This window comes from Eschscholzia californica, unplaced genomic scaffold (genome assembly GCF_041429995.1).
Source record: "Eschscholzia californica isolate CP2 unplaced genomic scaffold, dmEscCali1.0.p SCAF_2, whole genome shotgun sequence".
NCBI classification, from domain to species: Eukaryota; Viridiplantae; Streptophyta; class Magnoliopsida; order Ranunculales; family Papaveraceae; genus Eschscholzia; species Eschscholzia californica.
The window spans coordinates 34,213,149-34,235,433 of record NW_028238309.1 but is presented as its reverse complement, the minus strand read 5'-3'; the positions used below and the strand labels follow the sequence as shown (position 1 = coordinate 34,235,433).

At 37.6% G+C, this 22,285-nt stretch overlaps 4 long non-coding RNA genes across 4 annotated transcripts; 1 reads left to right on the top strand and 3 right to left on the bottom strand.

The window, feature by feature from the left end:
• Positions 1–8,249: 8,249 nt before the first annotated feature.
• LOC147557528 (uncharacterized) lies at positions 8,250–9,142 on the bottom strand. The gene is made up of 2 exons (XR_015234052.1): positions 9,035–9,142; positions 8,250–8,540 (listed from the first exon to the last, which is right to left on the bottom strand). It is a non-coding gene; the product is annotated as an uncharacterized LOC147557528 (long non-coding RNA).
• Positions 9,025–19,712, top strand: LOC147557526 (uncharacterized). Its single transcript, XR_015234051.1, has 3 exons — positions 9,025–9,062; positions 18,826–19,096; positions 19,567–19,712. It is a non-coding gene; the product is annotated as an uncharacterized LOC147557526 (long non-coding RNA).
• On the bottom strand, positions 16,303–16,704 carry LOC147557527 (uncharacterized). Its single transcript, XR_015234867.1, has 3 exons — positions 16,609–16,704; positions 16,442–16,519; positions 16,303–16,357 (listed from the first exon to the last, which is right to left on the bottom strand). It is a non-coding gene; the product is annotated as an uncharacterized LOC147557527 (long non-coding RNA).
• Positions 19,713–21,825: 2,113 nt separating the features above from the next.
• Positions 21,826–22,285, bottom strand: LOC147557525 (uncharacterized). The gene is made up of 3 exons (XR_015234187.1): positions 22,234–22,285; positions 22,086–22,151; positions 21,826–21,993 (listed from the first exon to the last, which is right to left on the bottom strand). It is a non-coding gene; the product is annotated as an uncharacterized LOC147557525 (long non-coding RNA).

Genomic DNA, 22,285 nt, shown 5'->3' with positions numbered 1-22,285 from the left:
GTCTGAAGAGTCAAAGATCAGACCAGAAGTCTCTTGGAACAGCTCGGCTTAAGGCAGCAGGACAGCTAAACCCCTGATGGTCCACCACACATTCCCTTAACTAGGAGGTCGGCCGGAAGAAACCAGCTCTGCGCAAAACGCCCTCGGCATGGACAGATCAGCCATGCGATCCTTAAAGGAACAAGGGGGTCTTCACAGGTTCGGCCCATATCTAACACCCTGAACTGGGGAGATATCAGCATTGCGCAACCTAATGACCTAATCCCGGACTTTCTAGAGAGATCTCAGTCGGCCACACATCTTGAAGTGTTTAAGCCCGATTGGACTCCACATATCTAAAGGAGGAAATTTCTCCTTTAGAGTCTATCACTCCGGCAAGATATCAACGAAGTATCCTTGAACTTAGGAACTTTCACTTATAAAAGATCCGGGATAGACTCGAAGAGAAACCCTAGATACGCAAAAGAGGTAACTTCTATTACGGTTTGACGGCCACCGCCTCACCACCGCCACTAATCATAGTCGGCCTAACTTCCCCTAAAAAAGGCCCCCACATCGTCCTTCACAGGACACGCTCTCTTCCCCAAAAAAACACGATCTCTTCGTACCAGAAGGATCACCCCCCAAAAACAGAGTTATCACAACTCGCCCCCCAAAAGGACCAATCAACATTCATTCTTTTATTACAAAGATCACCTAGACTGTCTTTAGCGTCGGAGGGGTTTCCGAACTCTTTGCAGGTTTTCCCCCCTCGGGAACAGACGAACATGAGCAAGGAGCAGGGAGCCAGAGCAGAGAAGCAGAGCAGAGAAGCAGAGCTGAACAGAGGAATCTCTCCTCTCGTCACAGAATATACCATCATAACGGAGGCCATCATGCATCAACTCCCTTTTCCATACTGATTTAACCGGGAGCAAATTTTCGACATCAGCAATTGGCGCTAGAACGAGGGGGATCTCTCCAGCAAATCATCACATTCGGTAACCCGAATCCTATTCAATACTTTTTCAGAACTAACCACTCTCTATAAAGATATATCAGGAAAACATAATGTCGGGACTGGAAGAGGTCACCAATCCAGAGGCGGAGCCACCTCTTCCGGAAAAATAAACGCTCGGAACCGATGTGCTGGCAGAAGAAAAAGTCTAAGAAGAAGAGGAAAGAACAACAGACCTTACCGTACCCATACAGATTGGAGAAAAGGCCACAGAAGTGACTTATGTCGGGAGTACTCTAGATGAAGACGAGAAGGCGGAACTGGCCAATTTTTTGAGAGCACAGCGCCACGTCATTGCGTTCGGGACTGACGAAGTACCTGGGATAGACCCTGGGATCATCACTCATAAATTAAACATCAGAAAAGGAAGCAAGTCGGTGAAGCAAAAGAAAAGGAATGTTTCATTAGACAATCAGGCAGAAATAGCCGAGCAGGTCGAAAAACTCTTAGCGTCGGGAGTAACACTATAAAAAACATGCTCATTAGGGACAGACGCTTTTTGCATGTGCCCCCTATAAATGCACATCTGGGACAGTCTTATAGGCATCTGCCCCTAAAATCTATGTATCTGGGGCAGTTTAACACTAAGTTAGTTTTGGAACAACTCATAAAAAAAAGTGTTATTAGGGTCAGATTTTCCTAAACCCGAGAACTAAGGAAAATCCCCGTCCCCAATTCGAGAATTTTGCGGGAAAATTCCCTCTAAATTTTTTGGCAAAAATCTCAGGTCCCACGATCAAGAGGAACCTTAATCGATTTCATTCCATCATCTCACGAGTTCAAGTTAGTTAATGAAATTTAGGGTTCTTCATTATCACATTTGAACACCTTTGAGTTGCAATCTTTAGTTCTAAGTTCACAAATCCAGGTTAGTTTCTACTATCTTCCATCAATTTGACCTTCTAATTACAGGTTTAGAACTCTAATTTTGGACAACTCAATCAATTTTAGGGCTCCATCATCATCTTCAAGGCATAGACTTCAATTCCAAGCTTTGGCTGCTATTATAGTACAAATTCAGGTTGGTTCCATCACTCTTCCATCAATTTTTACCTTCTGACAGCAGGTTTAGAACTCTGATTTGATGTTCAATCCATTGTAGGGTTAGTTACATCAATTTAAATAAGTTTTTTGCCTTAAATTAGGTTATATATATATATATATATATATATTGTCTTTTGAGTTTGATTGAACTTGTTATTTTCTTCTCTTGTCATTTGCTTCATACCATAATGGTTTCAAGATGCTCATCAAGTGTTTGATTAAATGTCTGTGAAGAATGATTGATGGGCAGAAATGAAATGCATAACTCGTAACACCTCTTTTGTTATAGGCATCTGATATCGTTTTGATTCCACCTGGTAGTGACAATTCTAAACCATGATTAGATATGTTAATTGTTAAATATAATATATCATAAAATACTTGTTTTCTCTAAAATTTATAATTCGTGGAAAGACTTGTTTTATTTCATATTAATCGATATTTTGGGTATAGGGGTGTGGATCTCTGTGCCCCCTCAGTATTGACTGAATATTTCTATTTTCTTCCTAGATTAAATCTAATAATACGAACGGGTCGAACCTTTGACCTTTTGGATCTTCTTGTTTTAATTCAATGTAAAACAACCTTTTCCTCTACAAGTAGTTGTTCCAAAAAATGCTTCTTTTATGATTTTATCCATACCTCAAGAATATCTCCAATGTTGACAATAAAGCATTTGACAGAGGTTTAATAGGAACCCATTTTCCATCCTTAAGAACTTGTAGTCCTTCAACTTAATGAAGTTGAAGGAGAATAGTTAGAGCAACTGAATTAGAGTGTGGTTTGACTTTTGAGGCCATTACTAGGTCAGGCTGAGGACAAGGTGGATAATAATTCACTCTCATACTCTTCACTCCATCTTCAAATAACTCTTCTATCACCTTTGTTTCGATTTGTAAAGCTTCCGACATTACTTTTATAGGAGTCATAGGTAGACTTTTCAATTCGAATGAATAGCTTTCTAATGTGTCCCTGCCAAATGGTAGAGAACCTTCTTTAGAAAAAATCATTTTCAATAATAAATATAGACGGCTAAACCGAAAAAAATCGCTTTGGTTCTATTAATTCACAATTTAAATCAACAGTTAGGACCATCTTTGATTGGACTATATATAGTTAGCTGTTAGGGATACAATTTTTTATCCTTTTTGAACCAAAACTATGATAGAGATGGAGGATAAGGGATAAGGGTACCTGAAAAGAAGAGGGAGCTTTGGAAATAAGTGAGGTTTCCTTCCATGGATGGCCAAGACTAATTCTTTGGTCGTGCGTTTTTTTTTTTTGAAATTGGTAGTGTGATTTCATTGAACCTGACTGCTATTGTTTTTTGTTCTTTAAATGTAGTTTCTAGCATAATGACTTTTATTACTAATAATAGATACCAGAAACTTCGTAAATTCCTTGTAAATTTGTGGATTGTTTATCATGAGATGCTGCCATTAGTCATGAATTTTAGCGAGTGAAGCTAATTGTGCAACTAATGTTACAGTTTTGTAAGGTTCCATAGTTGTGCATAACTACAATATTGTATAAAATTTAAGAGTTAATTCCTATATAGCCCCCTACTTTGTGACCAGCTTCAAATATGGCCCCCAAATTTCTGTAAATTCAAATGACCCGCTATTTTTAAGTTAATGCCCTAACTACCCTTACTTTAAATCCTTTTTCAAAATTAAAAATAAAAATAAAATCTTAATTCCACCTCATTTCCCTCTCAACCACACATCTCTCTTCATGTCAACTCTCTCCCTCTCTCCACATCACCTCTCTTTCCAACTCACCTCTCTCTCTCTCTCCAACTCACCTCTCTCTCTCTCCAACTCACCTCTCTCTCTCCCCAACTCACATTCATCTTCTCCGATTGAAGTCGCCGGGCGGAAAATTTTCCGGTCCGCGACCTCAAAAAAAAAAAATTTTTCTCATGTCTCTCTCGTGAACAGACCAAGTCTGGTCTGTTCACAGCTCCGACGAAGGGAAACCCCCTTCGCCGGATTTTTAGAGAGAGAGAGATGAGAGAAAAAAAAACTTATTTTTTGGGGAGGTCGCCGGCTAAAAAAATTTCCGGCCGGCAACTTCAATCGGAGAATATGAACGTGAGTTGGAGAGAGAGGTGAGTTAGAAAGAGAGGTGATGTGGAGAGAGAGAGAGAGAGAGAATTGACATGGAGAGAGATGTGGGTGGAGAGGGAAATGAGGTGGAATTAAGATTTTATTTTTATTTTTAATTTTGAAAAAGGATTTAAAGGAAGGATGGTTAGGACAATTACATCAAAAAAGGGGGCCATATTTGAATTTACAGAATTTTGGAGGCCATATTTGAAGCTGGTCAAAAAGTAGGGGGCCATATAGGAGTTAACTCAAAATTTAACTATAAGTGAAGGTTAATTTTCTCCAAGACAAAAAACAAAGGAGAAAAAGTAAAGGAAAGAGGTGCGCCATCCCAGCTATGTTTTGTCTTGACATGTGGTTTGTTCTCCCAAGTCACGTCTCGTCTTCTGCTTAAGTAATTAATCTCTTCTCCATACGTGATCTTTATGACGTCACAAATCTGATCTTCTGGTCACCCGTTTTCGGCGTTGATCTTTTTAGGTTACAGCGTATTACAGCTACCGTGGATGCGTGGTTCCTTATGAGTGGGGGACGATCGCTCTTCCTAAAGCTCTTTGATCGTTTGCCATCTGCCGAGTAACGTGAACCATCGATGACCCTAGTCGATGGTTAAAGGGTATGTTATTGTTTCCAAACGCCGACTGATTATCTCCACGCGTCCTTCTCCTACTAGCCTGGTGCGCGTTAGCTCGAACTCCTCCTCCTACCGCTGATTTCTCTGGCAAAAATCGTTTCACAAGTCGGATGACTCAAGAAGACATCGACACTCTTCGAGCTAGTCACGCGATTCCGGCTACTGTCGAACTTCTTCTTCCCTCGCCTGAGGACAGGATTTGTCTTACTCGTGTTGGTGTTTACGAGGTCTTCTTCAACCTGGGGTTGGTGGTTCCTTTCCCGCTCTTTCTTGTTAAACTGCTGAACCATTATGGGCTTTAACTCTTCCAACTGAGCCCCAATGTCTTGATGACTATCATGGCGTTTTTCTTCCTCTGCCTTCATCAAGGTGAGAACGCGAGCTTCTATGCTTTTGATAAGATTTTTTCCGTTAAGTCCAGTGACCGGTGCTAGCATTATTTTTCTTCTCGTTTCGGTCCATTCTTCTCTGCTCCGAATATCCCTAAGGTTTATAAGGATAAATTCCTTTTTGTTCGTCCCTCCCTTTCATCCGAGGACTATGGTTTTGCTGTTCGTGTACCTGGTTCTTCCAACGTACGCCCAAAAATCATCCCTGATGAGGGAGACATTAAATGTTTTGAAACTTTTACCGCTCTGGATAGGGGGAGAGAGGGTTTCATTCCTGAAGGCGTCGCCGTTCTACAGGCTCTTTATCACAACAGACGCTCCCTTCTCTTCCTGGTGAGTTTTGGTTGGAGATGTTTCTTCTTTTTATTTTTGGTATTCCTTTGTGTGTCTGATCTTCTTACCCTTCTTCTTCTTTTTAGCTTTCCTGGGAAAACGGGCTAAGGCTGAAGATATTCCATCTTCTTCTGGTGTCAAAAAATCTCGTACCAAATCTTTGGTCAGTCGGAGTTCAGCCGGCGTTGTTATTAGGGAACCTGTCGGTTCAGCTTCTCCTTCGATCCCTGCTAGTTCCTCTCCTCCTGTTCCTTTCTTGATTGGTCATGGGGTTGTGGCCTCCAAGACTAGAGCGAGTATTCATTTCTCAACTGATAAAGGGAAAACTTCGCCGGACCTGAGTTTAACGGCGAGAATGTCCAACTGGCCCAAAAATCTTTCTCGTCGCATGGTTTCTTTGATCGACGATATTAACCTTCACTTCCAAAATGAGGTATTTCTATTCCTGGTTTTTTGTTTTCTATTTCTCTTCCCTTTTCTGATTTTTTTTTTTGCGTTTTCCTTCTTTTTAGAGTTATCAGGTTAGCCATGATGTTGCATCCCAATTATCCTCGATCGGGCGTTTGGAGTCCCAGCTTGCGAAAGCTGAGAAAGATGCTTTGTCCTATAAAGTCGAGGCTGAAATCTTATCTAATGATGTGAGGATAATCTCTACCGAGCGGGATTCGTGGAAGTTGGAGGCGGAGCAATCTAGGGCCAACGCTGAACTTCAGTCTTCTCAATCTGATGCTCGCGTTACCATTCTGGAGAAAAGACTTCAGGCTCTCTAAGAGAAAGAAGCTACTCTGATTCAACAGAGGGGCAAAGATAAAGCTGATCTTGAGGCTTCTCGTAGGAACATTTTTTAACTGGCCGAGTTGAACCGTCGGAGGACAATAGCAACTTTGTAAGGTGGAGATGAGTTCTTGGCGATCCTGAGGCAGCAACGTAAGTCCAGATTTCAAGTTGCCTGGGAGGCGGCTCGTCGCTTTTATGCTCCCAAGGGGTGTCTTGTCTTTCCAAGAAACGGCTGGCATGGGGAAGAAACGGCGGGCATGGGGGAAGGTGAATCTGAATGACGTATGGTATTTAATGAACGATTTGACGGGCTGAGTGGTTGTCAGGCATGCCTGACAACACGGAAGGGCATTTCCGGAAGTGAAATGTGTGATTTCACGGTTTTCTGACGGTAACGGCGACTAGGGGGCCATATGGGTATTTTTGCTAATTTAGGGGGCCAGGCGGGAAGCTGGTCACAAAGTTGGGGGCCATTAGGAAAATAACCCAAATGTTTTCAACCGTGGGATCAGGACGGGAGCATTTTAGTCCGAGATCGAGCATGTGACTCGCACGCCCCTCACATAACAGCTATTTGACGGGAACATTGATTTTGGAAGCTAACGCCTAAACAAAAAATGTTTTCAGGGGTGTAGTCTTAACATAACTAAATAAATAGGGGTCATATACTTAAAGAAAAAAAAAACCTTTTTAAAATATAGATATTGATCCTATTTGTTTAGTGCTATCATTATTTTAAGGTACATTGCATATATATTACAAATCGTTATTTTAGTTTTCATTGTAATTTTTCGATCATTAATCTCACCTATAGAACTTATTTTGCTCTCAACCCAAATATTTACATATGATTCAAGTTATTATTTTTCTGACCAAAATATCTACTTGATTTATAGACATCAATCACCTTTAGGATAAATAAATCACAGCAATCAAAAATTCAAAACCCGTCACCGCATCAAAATCTGACTCATGTGTCGGACCACCATGGATATTTGAGTTTATAAACGTTAATGGTTGTTTATAACTATTATTAGATTTTGATTAAGCTAATTTTTATGTGAAAAATATGTGTATAATAAGGAGAATAATTATCTTCACATAGTCACTTGGTTAGACATACCCAAAATATTTAAACAAGGTGAATAATAGTAAAATATTTGGTTAATTTTTCTTGAAATTCAACATGATTAATTATTATTAAGATTTGTTGTTAGCTACACTAAACAACAATAGTACATAATGTCATCAACACGACCCACCACCACTAGCTCCACTACAAACAACCACCACCACCACCACCACCACCACCACATTTTTAAAATATTTTTAAGTATCAAATATATCCATTGGGTGGTATATTTGTGACAGACACCACTGGAAGAGAGAAATATGGTTCAACTGCCATAGGGCCATGACTTCATGTCTCATCACTTCACCACAATTATTAACATCTTTCCTATGCAACTTGATGATGAAGACGGCTTTCGACTACCTTTTCGACCTCGATAACTCGTCCCATTTAACACTTTAACTTTATCATTTTCGTGTCCGATAACGCTGTAATATTTTAGCTTCTTTTATAGATTGCTAACCTTGTTTCATCGGAATCCGGTTGTGCTAGCAAGTTGAGAAGCCATTGAAGAGAGAATGATACGTTTAATTCTAGACTACCATGTTCGGTGAGAACCCAAGGAAACAAGAGGGAGAAAGGGGAGTCCTTTATATAGAGGTGAAATGAATTCAAGTTGGACCTGAGGTGTGACAATTGTGAGAGATGAGGTCCTTAAAGCTTAAGTGGGGATTACTTGAGGGTACAATTTTCATGTACATGGAGAACCACAAATTAAGTTTAGAAAAATGCTATTTGGCCCGAAAAAAGGGTCGACCACAAACTGAAAGCTTCCGGGGTCAGCCCCTATTATGTTATTTATTGAGACATAATTTCATTTTATTCTAATAGAAAGTTAGATTGATAATCTCAATTTATTAATAAATAGATCTTATACTCTAGTTTATTTAAAGAAATAAAATATTTGATGATCCATTGATGTCCTTTTATCCAATTTTAGGAGTTTTGGCGACAGTTTTCTTAGCGTCATCGTTAACAAAGATCCGAACGCGATTACAACAGTGAGCGCTATCCACGACATCATCTTTCGATATTATAACGCCTGTTAATTCTGGATGACTTCTCTCTATGATGGCTTTTGCTTGGACTCCTGGCATTCCAACTACTTCTGGAAAATACGTCGCAACTGCATTACCAATCAATTAATCAGTAACATTCAACATCTAGTTTTCCGAGTAAAGAGATGTATACGTTACCACTGAATGGAGTAAACTCTTCAAAAAAGAAATCTGAGATTAGCCATTAGAGATTTATATCAAAAGAAATTAAACTTTTGCAGATATCAAATTTGTACCATAATTTACTTTGTCGAATCACATAACTTAGTTACTAGACTTGAATCATGGAGACGGTAGTATGATCGGTGAAATATTATATTTAGGGACCCTTATATTTATCCATCAAGTCATTGTGAAGATGATTGCTTTCACATATTACACAAACAATGTATTAATTTCCCGAAGAAGTGGGTCAAACCTAGTCTATTGCCTTTAATTGCTGGCCATGAAAAATGAGTTGAATTTAGACCGTTCATTCCAGCATGGATTTTTCGTTTTATTATAACAATAGAGGAACTAAAACTAACATAAGACATCTAAATAGGAAATTCTGAGAGCTTACCAGCACATCCAACACTTTCGCATGGAGGGTAAACCATCTTTGCTTATTTTTCTTTCTTATCTTCTTCTAATGAGATTGTTGAATGGTGTTATTCTCTTGTTTGTGGGTTTTTATAGAACACTATCAACATTATATATAACATTCAAATCTATAAAAATAAAGAAATATTTCTTGGACGATCTCAAAGTAATGATTACAGAACAAAAAAAGTATCAATAAAGATTTCTTAATTAATAATGTATATTTTCACCTGATTGAGTTACTAATTATTTATTCTCTTGTCCGTGGGTTTTTATAGCAGTAGTATCAACATTCTAGATAACATTCGAATCTATAATAAGAATGAAATATTTCTTGGAAGATCTCAAAGTAATGATTATAGAACAAAAAATCAATAAAGATTTCTTAATTAATAATGTATATTTTCACCTGATTGAGTTACTGCTTATACTGAGTCTAATAATTCTAGTAAAATAAAATTAATTTATTTCTTAATAAATAAGATAATCCTTTGTCCAATACAAATCTCTAAAATTACTTTATTTTTTTGTTTGACATGGCTATTTTAGTAGATATATATCACTAGTTATTCTAGAGATTTTGGAAAATATTTTTTTTAGTTTATGTATTAAAAATGTTTAGACCATAATAGATATCTTAAGAAACATAGTGTTCTTCGCTTGAGGTCTCTAAGATTCACTAGCCCCCAAATAAATTTTGCACGGAAAAGAATAAATACGAAAAAAAAAACTCTCTAAAATTTCATGTGGCACTCAAAATATTTAAAATTGGGTGTTAGCCCTAGCATGTATCTAATATCATACTTCCTAACGAAATAATATCATCATAAAAAGGGTTAATTCCATTGGCCCCCTAAAGATGACCAACTGAGTAAAATGGCCCCCTAAAGATGACCAGCTTCAAATTTGGCCCCCTTTTTCGTTTTTCCGTCTATTGCTCCGTTAGAGGTTAGAGACATGTTACTTTCTTGTCAAATTCACCCCTCTAACCATTTCTTCTTTGTCAGGTTAAACTTTTTAGGTCCTAACTCCCAAAGCTAATTAATACTTGTCAAAAAATCACCTAGACTACCATTTTTCTTATATTTTCTCTCTCTAACTTCACTCTAGTCTTCCATGACTCTTAACTCACAAAGAAAGGAAATATCTTACTTTCTCTCTCTAACTTCTCTATCTCTAACTTTAGATAAGAAATTCTAGGAGGTCAAGTTAATTTTCCATCATTTATGGTTCCCATAGGCCATAGCATTTGCTGGATCTTAAAGTTGATGATTCAATTAAGGTATAAATTTGAAAACTGGGGTAGTGGGTTTCAGATGGATGATTTTGAATTTAACTCTCTCAATAATTTAACTAGGACTCAGAGACTCATTCGTGTTTAATTCTATAAGAACTTTATGTTGCCGTAGCTAAAGAGAAGAACTCGGCCAGTAATGTTCATAAGTTAACAGACTAAGGAATGACTAAAGAAGAATGTATTACAGAACTTCCACTCAATATTCATATATAAGCGAAAATATGATTGGCTTAACAGAGAATTATAAAATCATCATGAATCACGATGCATATCCGAAGATTGAATTTGGTACTTGTATGCTAACATTATTATGTATCTGTTTAGTGATTAAGCTTGAAATTTGTAGCAAACAAAAGAAGATCATGATCTTTGATCTGGTTCAAGTTGCACTCTCAATTCGAAGATTTTAGAGAGAAAAAGTGAAAATTTATTGCTCTTTGATTTTCATTATCAAATAATAAGTGTACACACCTTCAACACTAAATATGCAATCTTAATCCATAATATCATCTTCTTATGGTTCAAATTTAAGATGTCGACCAACCGCAACCGCATATGCTCCTTGGTCTGCTCAAAGTCCACTATAAGTCAAAAATTTTTTTCAGACTTCATAGTCAAATCCATTTCCTAAATGACCTTACACATTCTCTCTCTTGCTATCCAATTTAGGATTATCAAAGGTAAATAAATGTGATATATGTTTCTCATTTTCTTACAATTTCACCAAAATAAGTAGAGGGAAAATGAGAGAGGATAAAAGAAAGAGAGCACTAAAAGTGAAGGCAGACCAAAATTAACAACCAAAAAAAAAATCCAAATGCAAGATGTAAAGAACCATTCTAAAGCTTTTGGTGGTTTTAATGGAGGTTTTGGAGTTTTAATAGAAATTGGTTAAAATGAAGAGAGATAAAAGTTTAGTAGAAATTTAAAGAGTTGATGTGAAGCTGGAGAGAGAGAAGAAAAAAAAATGAAAAAAGCAAATTGATTTGACATGTTATAAAGAGTCTTGAGATTCCAAATATTTTGAGCTAACATAGGTAGGGGTATTAATGGAAAGAAAATGCCACCTCACTAACGTCTAACGGAGCAATAGACGGAAAAATGAAAAAGGGGGCCATTTTGGTGAGTTGGTCATCTTTATGGGGCCAAAATGGAATTAACAGTCATAAAAATATGAAATGAAATAAGATACAATAAATCATTGGAAATGCCTAAATAGCAAGGTCAACCCATAATCGAGATGAAATCTCTTCGATTCTACATTGTACAAATTGAGAGAGGGAAAAACTTAAAAGATGTCTCAGGTAAAGGATTAATAGTTCAAAGAAGAGATTAGCGTTCTAATCAAATTCGTGTATATGTCCATTCTGCAAGTAATATTGTGAATTCTTTACATCAACCAGATTTCACAAAGACAGGTCTGAAAAATTTCAGAAAGAGGACAAAAGACAACAAACGTTCCAAAATGACAAAAGATGTAACAAGACTATACTACCCGATTGTAATTTGGGTGCTTATGGGTCCTGACTTGTCCGGCCCATACAAAAAACATGCTAGGTCAACACGGGTTTTATCCCTGTTAGACCATTATTCTGAACACGGCGTGCTAGGCCCAATCCAGCAGAAGCCTAGGTTGGGCAAACCCCGGTCCGATCCATTTTTTGTTTTTCTTTTCATTATTTATTGAAATCCCTATGAAGGATTTATATTCTTAAATTTTACTCCATACTAGGTATGACCCGTGACTTCGGCACGATTATTTAGATAGACAGATTTAAAAGCTCAAAATTATTTTAATTTAAGACGAAAAAAAATTGTTCTTTACACGTGATAGTGTATGGCTTACTTAAGCTCATCAAAACTAAAGAATATAGATAGAGAAATTAAAGTAACTATAAAGATTACTGTTAGTGGTGGGAAATGAAATAAATCTGTGAATTTCTATTTTCGTAAACATATTATTTATAAGTTGTTCGTTATAGAACTAAAATATGTCAATTTACTTATCACAGGGCTGATCTGTCCATGTCAAGGGCGTTTTCTGCAGAGCTGGTTTCTTCAGGCCGACCTCCTAGTTAGGGGAATGTGTGGTAGACCATCAGAGGTTTAGCTGTCCTGCTACCTTAAGCCGAGATGTTCCAAGAGACTTCTGGTCTGATCTTTGACTCTTCAGACGTTAGTCAACGTCTGGACATTTTATGCATCATCACCCAGCTCCTTGTTCCTTGTTCCATGCTTCTGATCGTCAGTTCCCAATGAGGGAAAAACCTGCAAAGGGTTCGGAAACCCCTCCGACGCTCAAGACATTCATGGTGCTATTTGCAGTAAACGAATGGATATTGACCGATCCTTTTGGGGGCGAGTTGGGGAACTCTGAGTGATTTTGTGATCTTTTCGGGTGGAGAGATCGTGTCGTGAGAAGGACGACGTGGGGGGCCTTTTATAGGCGAAGTTAGGCCGACTGTGATTTGTGGCGGTGGTGAGGCGATGGCTGTCAAACCGTAAGGGAAGTTACATCTTTTGCGTATTTAGGGTTTCTCTTCGAGTCTATCCCGGATATTTGATAAGTGAAAGTTCCTAAGTTCAAGGATACTTTCGTAGATATCTTGCCGGAGTGATAGACTCTAAAGGAGAAGTTTCCTCCTTTAGATACGTGGAGTTCGATCGGGCTTAAACACTTCAAGATGTATGGCCGACTGAGATCTTTCTAGAAAGTTCAGGATTGAGTCATTAGGTCGCGCAGCGCTGTTATCTCCCCAATTCTGGGTTTAAGATATGGGCCAAACCCGTAGAGAACCCCCTTATTCCTTTTGAGATCCCAGGGCTGATCTGTTCATGTCAAGTGCGTTTTGTAGAGAGCTGGTTTCTTCTGGACGACCTCCCAGTTAGAGGAATGTATGATGTACCATCAGGTGTTTAGCTGTCCTGCTGCCTTAAGCCGAGTCGATCCAAGAGACTTCAGGTCTGATCTTAACTCTTCAGGCGTTAGTCAACGTCTGGACATTTTATGTATCATTATGATTCCCATCACTCCTTAGTTGAAATTAAAGAGACTAAGGAGTAGAAGTAACTCGTGTGGATTTTTTATTTGAAGGTTTGAAGTCGTGGGTATTACCTGTCCCAGAGTTGTATCGCGAAGCTCTTTGGGTCTTACCTAGACCAGGGCTGTCTTGTGAACCTCCCAAGAAAATGAGGCTCGGTGTAATTGAGCTCGACCAAAGTGAGTTTCCTCGCTTGTTTGATAGAAAGAGCAAGAGGGATGCTAAACAATACAATCTGTCTTTTTGTCGATATTCCAGAGATGGTTGATATCTACTAAGCGGATATCTTCTTTGATTAAGTGTCGTCTTTGCCAGAGCTGAACCGGTTGTATTTTGTTTTGATGTGTGGTTTGCTTTTCCAAGACACGTTCATCTTTTGCTAGAGCAATCAATTTCTTTTCCATTCGTGATTTGGTGATGTCATAGACTTCATTTTCTGATTGCGTATTTTCGACGCTGATCTTTTGGGTTACTCCACGCGGTAACCTGTTTCATCATGCGCAGACGCGTGGAGTGTCGCGTCTGGTGGATGAAACACGTCTCCTCAAAACCTGCTGAAATTTCATTGGTAACCGCTGTTCTTGAGCCGTTCACGTCTCCCAGTCATTATTCCGCTGACTGTCTTTCGAGGTGTGTTTGGTCCTTGCTTTTAATGATCCTTCTTCATGCCTCAAGGGGTTCTCTAGCTATAAACAGCCTGCTTTGGCCTTCCAATTTTTCACCATTAAAAGTTTTGAAAGTCGACTGGAGAGATTTTACCCTTCTTATGTTGCTCTACCATTTCCTCCTCTCTTCAAGGATCCGAGATGAGGCCTCTGTTCGTTTATACCAGGTGCCTGGGTTGGGGAATGCTTCTTCATAACGACCGTGATAAAAGTCGAGTTTCTTCATAACGGTCGTGATAACCTCCCGCGCCGTTTTGGTTGAGCCCGCAGGAGGGTAAGGATTACCAATACTTCATCCAACTTAGGTGTTCAGGACATGGTGATGATGCCAAGAGGGTTCTTTTGTCCTTGGTTATCTTCTGGCCTTGACTGCATTTTTGGAAAGGGGTACCTGGTAGCCTTTTATTTCCTTTCCAGCGGGGACATGTGATTGCTTTTGTGGCTCACGTTTCTTTGTTTTTTTCTTTGCCCTTAACCTTCCATTTGTGGGTTCGGGTTTCCCTCTTCTTTTTTGTAATTTCTTCTGTAATAGACCTAAGTGCATGTTGTGTCTTTTGGTGTCATATGTTGTAATTTCTTCTGTAATAGATCCTTCTTATGAATTAATAAAGATTTGTTCTTTTCCTTTATACTTTTGCGCGGCATCTTATTTTCCACGTTCAAGTCTGTCGGTGTTCCATTTCTTAATTGTGACAGCTTGCCGCGACTCTTCGTCGATCATGCCCCATTATTGCGGCTTTTCAGCCTTATAAATAAGTATGAAGATACGAAGGACTCCTACATGTTCCATCACGAGGGTGTAACCCGTGCCCGTGGGGCACGGACAGTTCTTTTATATGCATTATAGACCAAGTACATTGTGGATGATTATAAGTTACAGTTGAATGAATGTTTCGGTATTTATTCGTCATATCACTTCACAGTTTACTACACTGATAGGTAAATCTAATAAGGACTTACTATTAAAAGAGGTCGCAGGTCTTCCTCAGAAAAATATCTCATGTTCATCCAAATATCGCGTTTAAGGTACCTGAATAACATCACAGAAATTAGTAACATATAACATCACACTGTCAATGTAGAACCATCATAGTGAAAGATCTTAACAACACGTAAAGTAATAATATTGCAATGAGAGCATGTAACCATATCATTACCCAGAAAGTGAGTTGATGTACGACTCTGACACAACATACTTTATCTAAAAAGGTATTGCAATGGGAGCATGTAACTATAACCTATCTTAGCCGGTAAAGAATCAAGTGTGACTGTCATCTACTTGTTCCATGTAAGTAGCGAGAAAATAGTCCTAAAAACTAATACTTTTAATAAAGACAAAATAACATACGAATTTGTAGGAATATAGATGATCCAGTCTAAGGATGCTCACTACAATAATACTCATTTGGTACAACACGTAAACAGAAGTAGTAAAATTCACATAAACATTTAAATATGACAATAAAATCAATGACATTTGTAAAAATACTTACAGATAAAAGAATGAGCTCAGAACCCGACTAGATGTCGTCTTTACAGTACACCATTGTTGCCAATTAAAAGGAACGATTGAGCAATATCCAATTTGAATAGTTATGGACACAATAAAATAAATTCAGAATATATCTAATTCGTAAAATTACCAAATTTTAGACTAAGAAAAGTACTGACCTCTTAAAAATGTTCCTTTGGTGTGATTTGGAACATGGAGAAGTAAAAGGTTGACCTCTTCCAAATCGCATAATGACGTCAATGTCTACAGCATGAACGAATACAAAGGTCACGATAGCTAACTCACAAAAAATAACAAAAGTGGAATCTATATAAATTTAGGAATAACCTGACGCAAACATGTTTGTTTCAATTGTGCTTGATGCGCAATAAGTGTCTGCTGCAATGTATTCTAAACCTTAATGATGTAAATGTATTATCTAGATTGTCATAATAGTTAGATTAGAGCCATAAATAGATTAAAATAAAATAGTTTCCTTTCACATAATAAAACTTCACATACATAGTTGTTGATGGTAACAAAAAATATTTAAACTACAAAAACAATCATCAAAGTTTGTTCCTTTCTACAAAAGTATGATTGTTTTGTAGTTTCTATATGAAATGTGCATTCATTTGCAGATATCATCTATTCTATACAAAAAGTATCACAAAATACATAGAGTTGGAAGACTTTAGCCAAAGTAGTTTTCAATCAAAATAGGTATGTAAGCTCTTCGAATTACTCTTAAGAAAGTAATTGTATCTACACGCACCCGTGACGACCAGTGAGAAGCATGCACAACAATCTGAAAAGTTATATCATTGCAATAGTTAGGATGACATAAAGATAGATTTTAAGGTCTTTAAAATAATAAGCAATATACACTTACTGTGTTTCGATGCTTCCATTCTCCCCATATATATCTTTTATTTCGCCTCTCAAAGTCTTGTACTTGTTGATCCCAACTCTATTAGTGAAAAAGAAAGTTAAATAGTTAATACTTGTTGAATTTGGGTACAATGAAAAAAAGAAGAAGTAAATATCATGAAAGATTACCTATAGCTATAATAAAACCTCAGGGTACACAATATTCGTAGTTGAGTTTTCTGAGGTTTCCGGTAATAAAACATGTAATCTATTTGAAGCAGTGCATCTTGACAATGCTACGTATAGTTGGCCATGGCTAAAAACTGGACTCCGCAGATCAACTCCAACAAACTTAACAGATTGTCCTTGAGATTTGTTAATTGTCATTGCATAAGCCAATCGAATTAGAAATTGTCTTCTTGTCATCCGAACAGGAACGTCTACAGACGATGTTGTAAGAGATATTCGAGGCAAGAAAACTAAATCTCCAGATTTATCTCCGGTAATAATTTGAGCTTCAATTATGCGTGGAGCACATCGAACCACAATCAACCTAGTTCCGTTGCAAAGACCATCTTTTGGAGCAAGATTTCTTCGTGACATTATTGGACAACCAACTTTTAGTTGAAGCTTGAAGGGAGGTAATCCTGGAGGATCGAGAGAGTTTAAATACTCATTGGGATAATTACCTCCTCCAAACCTATTTTCTTCTCCCTCTTCAACTAATTTATCAGCGGCTAAATAGACAATAGCCTCTCCTGGAAATATTTTTAATGCCTCCAAATTAATAAAGTCTACATCATCATTACGGGGAGATAAAATAGCTCTCTCTGTCAAGTACTTTGGAGATGATGTACCTAATATATTCAATCCAGGATAGGTTGAACACAATAACTCAGGTAGATTCTTACACCTGTGAATAAGTGGTAGTTGAACAATTTCACACGGGTTTGTTCCAATCTAAAAAAAATATAACTATGTCAACCATTTGAAAGTTTGTAATAACACATAATTTATTAAAATAATGAATTGTTTGTTGGAAGAAGTAAGGAAGTACCTCAACCAAGAATTTTGCAAAATCAACATTTCCTGGCTCTGAATCAGCTAACCTCATGTTAAGACTCAATGTCAGGACAACAATAATCAACCAAAGTGGTGAACGTTTTAGTGAAGCGCCGACTATTTGTTCACGAACTCCTTTTGGTATTACAGGCAAGATTTGCCTAAAGTCACCGCCTAGAACAACTGTAATACCACCAAATGGGTTTTTGTTATCACAAATATCCTGAAGTGTTCGATCAACTGCTTCCACACAAAATCTATGTTACATAGGTACTTCATCCCATATAATTAGCTTAATTTCCCTAAATAACTCAGCATGGATAGACTGCTTACGGAACCCACATATCGAATTATCTAAAATATCTAAGGGAATACAAAATGTTGAATGTGCAGTTCGACCTCCCACTAATAACAACGAAGCAATTCCAGATGAAACAACACTTATAACAATATGACCCATACTACGACATTTGGTTGCAATCGTGTTGTATAAAAATGTTTTTCCAGTACCAGCACCTCCACTTAAAAAAAACACACTTCCCTTATTTTTGGTGACTGAATTTAAAATGACCCTATAAGCAGAAGATTGTTCAGCATTTAAACGATCGACGTTAACTTGTACATCTACTGTCTGACATTCATGTTGAATCATTCTATGCTCTAGTAATAATCTATTCCCAGGTTGATCATTCCAATTTTCAGTTGAAAGAGGCATAGGTTTGAAATGAGTTAAATCTTTGCCAGACTGTTGAAGTAGTTTATTTATAAGACATAAACCATAATCTGTGACTTGATTCTCGGACGGTGTCGTGATTCCAAATACTGTACGCAACTTGTGCGCCAGGTCATCACAAATATTAAGTGAAAACTGATTCCACAAATCATCTGGATTTGAAGGGAAACAATGCAAGAGAATAACAACGAACAGTTTTCTTAATTGATACAAAGTTTTCATTTTTATAGCTTCCTCTAAACACGGTACCCATTCGCCATTATCTTCTAAAAGGCCTCGAGAAATACATGCTAATTTAAATGTTTCACATAAAACACCATTTACTGTACGCAAACATTCAAATAATTGAGGACCTCTTATAATAGTCAACAATAATCTCAAATAAAACCTTTCACCACAATTTGGACTCGCAAAATACATTCTACCGATTGCAAATCCTTTTTTTCTAGAAGTTCATAAATGTTGTGGTTTATTCCAGACAAAGTGTTCTGGAAATTCTTGATAAGTGAATGCACGTGCATCTTCATTTAAAACACAACATTTAAAGAAGGCCAATAAAGTTGACGTTTGTTGTTCTGCTCTTGTTAAAATTGTTTCCCTCGAATCATCAGGGTTAAAAAGAACACGGTGCATACCTGGTAAATGAACTGCCAATCGCACAACTGTTGGGTTCTCCTCATGCAAAGTGTGGCCAAATATGCGCCAAGATGCTTCTGGTGGTCCGATGTATCGTGCATCCAGATATTGTTGAATCTCATATACTTTTCCCAACACAAAAGTAGCACGATCATATCCTTTGAAGATGTACTTATGGATATATTTTACGCAACGCAAACCCGCACAAACTTCAACGTTAATATGACAGTTGAACAACTTGGAAAGGTAAGCATTGTAAGGTACAATATCTCTATTATCGACAGGATGCCCTTTCACGGTATACACTTTACCAGTATCGCGACGACGATAGATTGGATAACCATCCACGTCTACTGTTGTCGACTCTGTAAACACTCGTGGAAACCTTTTAGTACACCTTCCGTCTTCCATGCAAATAGCATGTTTGTCCCGAGTACCACATGGCCCATGCACCATACAACTCTTCACAGTTTCAAAAAGTAGAGGATCTTCTTTAGGATCTGGAAATTCTGCTGAAACCAACCTATCAATTTGATCAACAGTACGTACCTTGTCGGATTGTTGAAAGAAAATTAATGCATGCATATGAGGCAACCCACGTTTTTGGAATTCAATGGTAAAAACATGGCCAACTGTTTGACCTAAGATTCCATCTTTTTCAATCAACTTCATCAAATGTCTTCTTTTTAACTCGAACATGCGTGCAACTAAATCAGGCCTATCAAGGGAAGTCTGATTAGGCAGCAGAGCTGACGTGATTTCTGGCCAATGAGGATTCGCAGTCATTGTGATGAACAAATCAGGATGCTTGTTATAACGTGTGATGGCTAATGAATCCTGATAAAGTTCAAACATCATTCTTGGACTACCAGTAAATGAAGAAGGTAATATAAAACATTGACCAACTTGATGTGGTTCCAATCCAGATTCCTCAATATCAGTGAGACCCTTGTAAAGTTCTGCACGAAGTTGGCTTGGTTTAGCGGATAATATGTCAATCGATTTTGCTCTGTCGCAGCCCAAGCATCTACTAAAAACTCTTGAAATAATTTCCCCCCCCTTCAAAATTGTTGTATACTCGGTTGGTCTATTGAAACATCTGTAACTATACCACTGCATTTGAGTTAATCGACTTGTTGATGATTTATTGTTTATGACATCCCACTGAGTTAACATGGGATTCCATCCAAGCTCGCCATACGGGAACAATAAAACATAATGTAATGGAAGATAAGCTGGATGACATTCATTTATTTTCATCAACCCATTGCCCCCTTTTAGGTGGATAACAATATCTCTCATTCCACTTTTTTCAGTACAATCCCCTAGCAAGATGACAACAATTTCATCTGTTGATGGCAAATTATAACGACGTCTATTTGTTGACGAATTATAATGCAAGTAGGCTGGTAAGTTTTCCTTGGATGCATTTGATTGCATTAAAATTTCATAGGCCCGAAGATATATTCTTACAAACTTGTTATTTTGAAGCAAAACATCTTGGATTACTTTGAGAACATCTACTTCAAGACGTCGATCCCGACGTTTGCGACAATCGATTGCAGTATTTTGGTTAAATATGTAAAGTTGGGCGTAGGAAGCCTGCATTTCTAACTCAGGTATTAAAGAACATGTACGATGTCGTAGCTCACCGTGTATAGTGAATGACTTTGGCCCCCTACCATTTAACACCCTTGGCTCCATTGTTGACCCCAGACTTGTAAATGCGTTTGATGCGTTATACTCTCTAATGAATTTTCTAAAGTGTTTTGAGTATGCATCATTGCCATCGTATAAGTTTTTGAGTGCTTCAGGAGGTTCGATAAGTAAAGGTAATTTTATTTTTCCTTGCAAACAACATGTCCCAAACAAAGGTCTTATGTTAGATGATTTTGTTAATTTTTCATCTTTCCAATACAACGCTTTGCAAAAGGGACACAAAACATCCATTTGACCCAAGAAATGACGTTCTTCATATACATGTACAACTGGAAGCATTTTTAAATTACTGACTTCAGTAGGACCTGGTCGTACAATGTTATGTGTAGTTGAAGATGCCCCTTGCTCAAAAATTGAATGTTGGCAACTTGTATCCACTTCATTAAGAACATCATGTACAGGAGAACGGGTGAGTGATCTTGTTATGACACTTTCAAAGTCGAAATCTAAGTTCCTTAGTTGAAGATCAGAATGTATGTCCAAACAATCAAGATGTGGAAGTCTACTTTGGGTAGTAGCCTTTGGTAAAGCGAGTTGAGCAGCGGGTACCTGATTTTGAATGCCCAGGTGAGGGTCGTTTGCCGAATACGTCTCACTTTGTGGAAGATCTATTCCAGTGGATGTTATAAAGGGAAAGTGTATTGGTGTAAATTGTATTCCGTGAATCTGCTGCAATTTCTCCCTTTCCCTTCGTAATCGTTGGGCAAGTGCATATTTTGATATGACATTTGTGTCAATGTTTAAGGAAACCTTAATTAGTAAAGATTAAACATTTAATTATTCTTCATAGAGGCAAAAACGACGGAAGAAACCATGAACATTAACAAAAGTAAATAAGTGAAACATATAATCCATATGGTCATACATGTACCTCAGATGATATTGTTATAGCCTTTCATTTGTCTAAATTTTTAGTTTTTTCTTTTACATATGATTCTTAAGGTGCAATATTTTTTTTGTTTTTATCTAAATGGTTTATCGTCTCGACAGAGTTAGTTGGCTATTTAGGGAAAGAAACCTCCACATTTGGTATGATGACAAAAATGTATGTTGTGCTCACAACTGGATCAACGTAAATGTTTATCGTCTACCTCAGGTGTTATCGCCGTAGACTTTTTGTGAATGCATTGTAATTTCTCCCTTTCCCTTCGTAATCGTTGAGCAAGTGTACGTTGTGATATGACAGTTGTGTCAATGTTTAAGGAAACCTTTCGTAGTAAAGAATAAACATCAGTGAAACTCTTCATAGAAGCAAAAACAACCTAAGAAACCATTAACATTAACCCATATATATACCTCAGATGATATTGCTACAGCCTTTCCTTTGTGTATGTTTTTAGTCTTTTCTTTTACATATGATTCTTGAGGTGCAATATTTTCTTTGTTCTTTTGTAAAGGTTGATCGTCTCGACGGAGATAGTTGGCTATTTAAGAGAAGAAACCTCCACGTTTAGTATGATAATTAAAATTGATATTGTGCTCACAACTGAATCAATTTAAATGCTTGAAAGTCTACCTCGGATGCTATCGTCGCATACTTCCCCTTGTCTATATAAGTTGCATTTTCTGTGATGTTTCTCGGCTATTCAAATAATGAAATGTCCATATTAAGTATAGAAAATAAAAATCTATATAATAAAAATTAAATGGCTCAGATACCAAACCTCCGTATTGTGGATTGTGACCTGCACTCCCCTTGTAGTTAACAATCGAATC